The sequence below is a fragment of the Lactuca virosa genome, chromosome 9, assembly GCF_052849685.1.
Source record: "Lactuca virosa cultivar CGN04683 chromosome 9, Lactuca_virosa_CGN04683_v6, whole genome shotgun sequence".
Lineage (NCBI taxonomy): Eukaryota > Viridiplantae > Streptophyta > Magnoliopsida > Asterales > Asteraceae > Lactuca > Lactuca virosa.
The window spans coordinates 109,756,298-109,765,372 of record NC_136434.1 but is presented as its reverse complement, the minus strand read 5'-3'; the positions used below and the strand labels follow the sequence as shown (position 1 = coordinate 109,765,372).

Sequence of the window (9,075 nt, the reverse complement as noted above, 5' to 3'; positions counted from 1 at the left end):
TCCCGAACATACATCAAAATCTTGAACATTGCCATTATTATTTCCTAACAAGTTTAACGACTATATTTCTTGTTTATTTCCCACATGTGTAGAAATGGTGAACGCAAGACTTATTCTCAACAAAGAGTCATCTCAACCAGGCTTAAAACCCGGGAATACCAAGTCAAAGCACGTTGCAAATACCAGTTTAGCAGGATCCCAGAAATATCGGACTTTTAGTTACATAACCTAGACTATGTATACACTTGTAGCATGTAGACAACAACACAATATTTGTACAGCTTACACACTTAGAGTTACAGAAACACTTGTACTCATATTCTTATTATCATCTCTATAATTATACGTTTAAATCAATAAAATCAAACAAGGCGGGTGATCATTATCACCTGCCAAGGTTTTATGTCGAAGATCCTAGCAAGGATCGAGTGCTTTCCTTGTAAATCAATTGTGCAATCTTGTTCTAATTTCATTAATCACTTCACCTACAACACCACAGCCTCTCATGCAATTTGGTTGATATCATTTATCGATTTTTGTCCAAAACAATATATATATATATATATATATATATATATATATATATATATATATATATATATATATATATATTAAGGGTCAAGATCCTAAAACATGTCCAGATGCAAAAGCAAAATATCTCTGGAGTTTTATATTTCTTTGATAAAGTTTGCAACACCACAACATCTCATACAAATTTTAGTTTAAACCAAGTTTCTAGAGAAGATAATGCCGAAGTAGACGCACTAGCCGATCTAGGATCTTCTATCAAGATCCCACCGAAGACCAAAATCCAAATAGTTCACATAATGATCCCAATAATAGGAGATCCAACCAAGATGCCAGAAGATCTCACCGCCCATGATCCTGATGAAGCAACTAACATCGCATCAATCGAAGATCCAATTCTCCGATCCCCTCACCAGGCTCCTAATGTTCAAGATCCTGGTCCAAACATTCAGAATCCACAACAATATACAAGATCCTGGATCCAACCCATAAGAGTATACCTCAAGAATGGTATGATTCTAAAAGAAGAAGATAGTGCCAAAGCATTCAAAATGAGGATCCCACGCTTTGTGATGATCCAATGAGTATTATACAAGAAGTTGGCAGGGCCATATCTAAGGTGCTTAGAAGATCATGAAGCTATGGAATTATTAAAAGATATACATTAAGGGGATTTTGGAAAGCATACTGGGGGCAGATCTTTATGTTCCAAAGTATTAAGAACAAGATACTACTGGCCAACCATGAAAAAAAATGCATTTTTACACACTTAGAAGTGTGATGCTTTCCAAAGACATAACAATATCTTTCATCAGCCATCAGAACCTCTACACCCCATCATTTCTCCTTGGCCGTTCATGATATGGGGGATGGACATATTCGGAAAATTGCCTAAGGCACCTGGTGGAAAAGTCTGCATGCTAGAAATGACATATTACTTCTCAAATTCGATCGAATTGACGCTTTTGTTCAAGTTAGGGATAAAGAAGTAGTCTCATTCATCAGACGTAATATCCTGACTAGATTCGGGATCCCGGCGGAAATCATATGTGACAATGGATTCCTGTTCATTAGAAAAAGAACACATGACTTTTGAACTAGTTGGGGAATCAAGATGATAATTGATGGGTTTTCAACATAACATACAATCCTATGTGTGCATGCAACCCTAATAAGATTTATGTCTTCTCTAATTAAACATACAATATGAACAACATTATGTAAACCCTAGATATATAAAAATAATCGAAAATCACATAATAAGGGTTATAATACATACCTTTGATTGTTATGTAGTAATAAAAATCCAAAACCTTGAAGATGTTGAAGCTTGAGAGCAAGTGTCACAAGTGTAACGCCTCTAATGAATCACAAACACACTTAGCAAGAGGATGCGATATGAGAGGGAGGAGGAAGCTCAATTTTCAGCTACTCTTCTTTAGGGTTTCATGTGGCCGAAAATACCAAGGGTTAGGGTCTTTATATAGTGAGGTGACTTAGAGCTAAAACTAGGGTTAGAAGTAGGAAACACTAATTGCTTTGCTTAAGGACCAAGAAACCCTAAACCTTCCATCTAAAAGCCCTTGGACGAAAATTCTAGGGCCTTCCTAGAAGTTTTCATCAAAGCCTCTTTAGGGAGGTTCTAGATCTTCTTTCCTCAACTATCAATAAATTGCCAAACAGCCCCCGAACTTTTAATTAATTCAATTAATCACAAAACTAATTCCAATTAATTTCTGATTAACTATTAATTAAATACTATGATTTCCAATTAATATATTATTTCCATAATACATTAATAAATCATTCATATTAATTTATTAATCAAATAATAAATTCTTCCTCTTTCTCAATAGGTCATCATGTCTAGTTGCTAGTATGAAGGCAACCCAAAAGGATTATGCTACTATCAATTCATGTATAAACCAATTATAGTTACGGAATTAGACACCTAATCCAACAATAATGTCCACCCTAGTTCACCCTCAAGCTAACAGACAGATAGAATCCAGTAACAAGATCATAGATAATAACATAAAGAGCAGATTAGATGAAAAGAAGGGGAAATGGGTTGAAGAACTTCCTTTCATTTATGGGCAGATAGAACTACAACAAAGATGGCAACAAGTTAAACCCCACACTCCTTAGTATTTGGAACAGAATTCGTGATCCCAACTGAAGTGGTGATTCCTACGACAATATACCAACTGTAGACTCAAGATAATAACAATAGGATCTTGACACGATTGATGAACTAAGGGATCTCGCCAAGATCTACAATGATGCCCATCACCAAAGGATTTCCGAATCTTACAATTAAAATATCAAGGTCAGAAGATTCCAAGTAGGTGACTTGGTCCTCAGAAAGGCATTTCAAGATACCAACGATCCTAAGGCAGGTAAACTAGCACCCAAGTAGGAAGGACCCTATCTTATTGATTCAGAATCAGGAAATGGGGAATATTGGCTGACTACTCTAGAAGGAAGTATCTTGCCAAGATCCTGTAATTCTATACACCTCAAAGAATACTTCATGTAAGTCAAGTTCATCACATTTCATTACAACAAAGTCAAGGTACACACCTCATCCTTACCCTCACTTTTCCCTTTAATAATTTTTTCTCAAGATCATCACCGACTTAAGCATTGGACGGGTGTTAGCCAAGCTAATTCCCACCCAAGCTAACGTTTTCAACATGCAAAGACTTAAAGATCTTAACAACCACCATTGATACCAAAGGAATAGCCAAAAATCTCATCCCATCTCCTCTCTCCTCAAGTGTTATTATTGCTAGGGTTTGGGTACAAACCATCAGAGGCATTAGATTTCATGTGCTTGCTTTCTAAGAGCTTTTTGAAGAAGGATTTGGTTAATTATTTACAATAATAAGCAAAAGGTATGTAAACCCTATTCCCTTGTAATGTTTGATTATAGTAGGGTTTCTTTAGGATTCTTGATGTTCATAGATTGTTGCTATCAATAGAAAAAACTTAGATCCAAATAGGTTACATGTGAACTTAAGGGTTAAGTTTTTTCGCCACATGTTTTTATTTATAACTTATAATACCCATCATAATCGACATAAAAGATAAGTGGATACACACCAATAACAACATCTCGCGTTGCCCCGACTTCCTTGACTATAACTTGATAGCCTCGACCCTTGACCTTCGGAGCCTTAGCTCGGTCCTAACGCCCATTAGTGATCCTCACAGTTGCATGTGCTGGAGCCTAAATGTAACGTCCCAAATTTCAAACCAATTTTTTCATTTTTAAAATCAAGGAAACCATACCATTCATTCATAAAAGTAAATATTCAATTGTTTCAAAAATATATATATCTGAGTATTAATACTATAATGCAGAACATCTTGGAAACATAACAACAGATGTGATGCAATCACACCATGCTCTTTCTGAATTGCCAAAAAGACACGCAACATTTAAACTTAAAACTGTAATCACAACGCTTAGTGAGTTCATGTTGATGAAAACGTGCACTCAGGCCGTGCAAGTAGTATAGTCGTAAGACCAGATATCATACACACAAGTACTATCTATCTTAAATAAAGATAAATCAGGTAATTGTTGGTTAAAAGTGATTTGGTTTGATTAAACTAGGGAAAGTAATTATAAAAAACTAAAATAAAATAAAGTTAATAAGCAACTAATATTTCTAAAACAAACTCAAATGAAATCAGAATGCAATACTAAAACCAAAGTGACTGAAGAAGAAAACACACAATTTGGGATTTCACAAGCAAGAGAAAAGTGGGGTTTAGTTTACATTTGCGGGTCCATGATTCATCTAATGCATTAACTAACTAACAGAAATGTAGTGGTAATAAATTTGCTAACATCAACTAAAATTATTAATTACCTATCGGTCTCTTGATTCGATTTAATTTTACTCACTCATATCTCTATGCAACTCATGAAATTAAAAAACATTACGTTTAGTGGTTTTGTTAAAAGTGCACCAACACACGTCTATGTTGCTTTTAAGTGTGATCACGAAATCACACACTAATGTTCAAATGATTTCCCAACTAAAGTTTCTCTCGAAGTCAGAAGTTGCAATTATTTATAAAATGAAATTTAAATTAACATCTAACATCTATTATAGGCTAGATAATAAACATTGTCAATTAACCTAATTTCATAAAATAATTTGAAATAAAACATACATTTAAACATCAAATAATTACCACACATTATGTCAATTAATTTAAAAGCATTAAGATTATCACAAAACCCAAGTGAATTAAACCCACAAAGAAACTATTCCATAAAATTAAAACTAATTGTCATCAAATAAAAGTTAAGGAGAAAAACATTTTTTATATCAAATTTCAATTAACAAAACGTAAACAGAAGGAAGTACCTAAGGGTGACAACTCTCGACTCAACCCGTAACTCCATACTGACCAAACCAGAAATAAACGCGTCTGTGTTAAGATTTTTGACCTGCCAACCTACCAACCTGTTAATTTCATGGGTTGCGTTAGTTTGTCTGTTTGGGTTCGCGGGTCAACCCGCATATATATATATATATATATATATATATATATATATATATATATATATATATATATATATATATATATATATATATATATATATATATATATATATATATATATATACACACACACACATGAGGACTCGTGAGGACATCTTAGAAAAATCTAAAAAAAAAATACAAATCACAAAATTAAGCATAGTATAATATATCCAAGAGAAAAAAAATTGAAATTTTTTTTTGCATCATTAAAATTTAATCATGGATCATAAAAATTAATCATGGATCATAAAAATTGAATCATTGATCATAAAAATGATCCATGCTTCAATTTTAATGATCAAAATAATTTTTTCAAATTTTTTTTGTCTCCGATATAGTACTATGCTCGATTTTATGATTTGTATTTTTTTTTAGATTTTTTTCTATTTTTTTAAGGTGTCCTCACGAATCATCACTTTAAAAAGAGTTCTCACCCGATCTTTTATATATATATATATATATATATATATATATATATATATATATATATATATATATATATATTCTTGAAATCTTATTTTCTTCCGTAATATTATGTATCATTGTATTCATTCGTCTTCTGTTTTAGTATAATCGTATGGCTAGTTTTTTGCGGCGTCCTAATCAAAAAAAGAAAACACACATACTAACGAGTCACGAACGATGAACGTATCATTGTATTAATTATTCTTTTTTTCCTATTCCTTATGTAGTTGATTTGAATGTGGTTCGTGACAACCTAACTCAAAATGTAATGAATTTGAACATCAACGAATGCAAATGGGTTATGCGGGTTGGGTTGACCCACTAACCTGCGAATCCATAAACCCATATACTTAAACGGGTTGAGTTGGGTTGAGATTTCCAACCGCTAACCCATGACCCACTAACCCATGACCCGCCAACCCATATATTATATGGGTTGTGTTGAGTTTATGTTTTCTGACCCGACAACGCGCCAAGTCGATACCTAGCCTCGAAATACATCCCCTTATCTTTTTCGTTTAAGTGTAGCCCAACAAAAAAGACCAGATCACAAAATGAATGTTAGCTCCACAAGCCCAAAGGTAGCTCCATAAGACCAACTTCCTCACCTGTGTTTGCGTATGTATCCCAGTAACGAGAGAAATCCAACAATCCATAGACGAAATTGATAGCCCCAAAATCTTGCTGATCGATCGCAGGTGTCTCTGTGTCTCGTTCTTTCCTTCTTCATAATCAATCACAGGTTCTCCTTCTTCTCCTTTCTGAATCGATCGCATCCCCTTCTTTTTTCTTATTTATTTTTCTTTGGCAGAATTGGTGATTGTTGTGGTGATTTTGGTTCGGTGATGGCTGATGGACGGTGTAGCTTCTCGGTGGAGATTGTGAAGGGAGTTAGGGAGAAGGTTGGCTGTATAAGGGGTTGGCTGTAATGGATGGTTTTTGGGTGATGAAGATGCTAAGGGGTAGTGAAGGAGGAGGCTGGAATAGCGGAGGGTTGGTGGTGGACGGAGGTATAAGGTGGAGAAGGGTGGCGCTTTTTTTTAGATGGGTTAAAGAGGTCCATCCTTTTAGTTTGAGAAAAATCTTTAAAGGAAATCTTCAAAGTCCAAGTTAACAAGTTACTTTTTCGTCTTGAAAACCATGTATAACCAATTTAACAAGCTACCATTTTTTTTCCTTGTTTTGATTTGTGTGAATGAAAAGATCTTTCACTTGTTGAACAATCAATTTAAACTTTATCTATTTCCTTTTGTCTCATTGTTTGTGTTTCAAAGATATTAAGACCATAATCAATTTGAACTAGACTAAAATAATGAACTTAAATTTGATACTTTATTGGGCTTTTTGATATTGCATCTTGATGTACTAGCCTTGTATGTTTTGATGAAATTAATTACACGATATTTTTATTTTTAATTTGCATCTACAACCAAACCCGAACATCTCCAACATGAAAAACATTAATGATAAGACTTGCGTGCGAACAATATCCATTAATTTCTTTGATTTTGAATAAGTATTTAGGCTTCATAAAAATGAAGACCATCACACCGTCAATTCCTAAAAAACTTTGGACTTTATAAAAAGAACTTCAACTTTCATCATCTCGTCGAATAGAAGATGAGGTACCCACCAAAGCATGTCACACTTACTTTAACAAGTGAAATAAATTCCACCAATTCATTATAAAAATAATTTGGACTTCATGAAAAGAAGATTAACTCCTACCAAAACTTGTGGAATAAGCGGTAGGGAACCCATGAAGCACATGTGGGACTTGAAATCAGACCCGGTTATACGGAGGGGCAAGTGGGGCATGTGCACAAAGCCCATTTTTTTAGGGGGGGCAAATTTTTTTTATGCTTATTTCGAAAATATCCTTTTAGACTTTTAATCTTGCATTAGATTACACGACTGTTTTGCTTCTTTTTCCTTGACAGTGGCAATTCTTCTTATCAATCCCGTTCAATTAGGACCTAAATTAGATTTAAAGCATACCTATTTTCTCTTCAGCAACCAAATCGCAAGAAATCATGGAGCAAATCATCTTCAAAATTGAAAAGGGAAGATTTATTTTCTCTTCAGCAACCAAATTGCATTGCTTTTAACATTTGGGTTTGATTATATGGAATAATATTCGGTTTGTTCATCTAAGCTACAAGATCAGGTACGTTTTCTTCGTCTAGGATTTTTATATGATCGCTCCCTCCTTGTCTGTTCATTTCTAAAATTATGTGAACTTGATAATATCTTTAGAAAGAAGATCGTTGGGACAGATTTGGTGTCGTTTAATTTAAACATTCTAAGACACAATTTCATCTTGTGGCTTGAAATTTTTGGCCAGTTAAAAACTCAAAACCGACTTAGGAATTGGGAATTCACAAATGACATGCCATGTGTTTTTTTGCAATGATCAACTTGATTATGGTTTCTCAAAAGAGACTTGACAAAGGGTAACTGACTTTGTGGGTTCTAAAGTAACTTTTTGCATGGAAGATTGAAAGCAAGCAACTTTGACTTTGTGGGTTCTAAAGTTACTTTTTGCATGGAAGATTGAAAGCAAGCAACTTCAGAATGATATTTTTAAGTTTCTTCTTGCTGCCTCTTTTAACTACATATGGAAAGAGAGGAATTGGAAGCTCTTTAAGGAGATTAATCATGATCCTATTTTTTTACCAGATTGATTTTGGAAGAAGTTTTGTTTAACTCTTGGATATGAAATCTGGTCACAGTGGTGTAAATGTGAAAATTAATGAGATTTGGTTAATACAAAGCAAAATATTGATTTTTATTATCTTTATGGATAATACAAATTTAATTTTTAGAACTGTTCTATTGATACTATTTGGTTTTCAGATTAGCCTGGAGTGGGATTTAGGAATTTATAGATGTTAAGGTGAATTAGCCAATCTAGAAAATAAAAAGATCTGGAGATTTTTTGCAAGCCTAAGGGCCTTTTTTTCGGCTCGTCCTGGTCATATGAATCCTCGGAACCGGCCCTGCTTGAAATAACAAGTGAAATAAAAAATTGTCAATTCAATTGCAAGCAAAACATTTTGTATTTTGATTTTCATAAAAAGAAAACCAACTCCCACCAACCCGTCGAATAAGCAGAGGGGAACCCGAGGAACTCGAGTTGCATTTGTGATGACAAGTGGTGTTGCAGACCGTCAATTCATAACAAGAAGCTTGTAAAAAACTATATTTGGATTTTGTTAGATGAAAACCGACTCCCACCAATACCCGTCGAATAGGCAATGAGACCTAAGAAACTTAGGCGAACTTGTAAAAACAAGTTATTAAACCGTCAATTCATTTAAGAACTTTGGATTTCATAAAAGGAAACCCAACTCCCACCAACATATCGAATAGGCGATGAGGGACCCACCAAAGCAGGTCAATCTCAACTAAATGGGAATAAAAAAACCAACTAGGAGATTTGAAATCCATCACGAAATTTAACATAAAATTGTCTTTTTAAGCTAAAAAAATGTAAATTTTTTAAAATTTAGGGTAA

At 33.9% G+C, this 9,075-nt stretch overlaps 2 long non-coding RNA genes across 2 annotated transcripts; one reads left to right on the top strand and one right to left on the bottom strand.

The window, feature by feature from the left end:
• Window positions 1–3,605: 3,605 nt before the first annotated feature.
• On the bottom strand, window positions 3,606–6,375 carry LOC145138620 (uncharacterized). Its single transcript, XR_013721627.1, has 3 exons — window positions 6,167–6,375; window positions 4,914–5,012; window positions 3,606–3,760 (listed from the first exon to the last, which is right to left on the bottom strand). It is a non-coding gene; the product is annotated as an uncharacterized LOC145138620 (long non-coding RNA).
• Window positions 6,027–6,800, top strand: LOC145138619 (uncharacterized). The gene is made up of 2 exons (XR_013721626.1): window positions 6,027–6,300; window positions 6,370–6,800. It is a non-coding gene; the product is annotated as an uncharacterized LOC145138619 (long non-coding RNA).
• The last annotated feature ends 2,275 nt before the right edge of the window (window positions 6,801–9,075 follow it).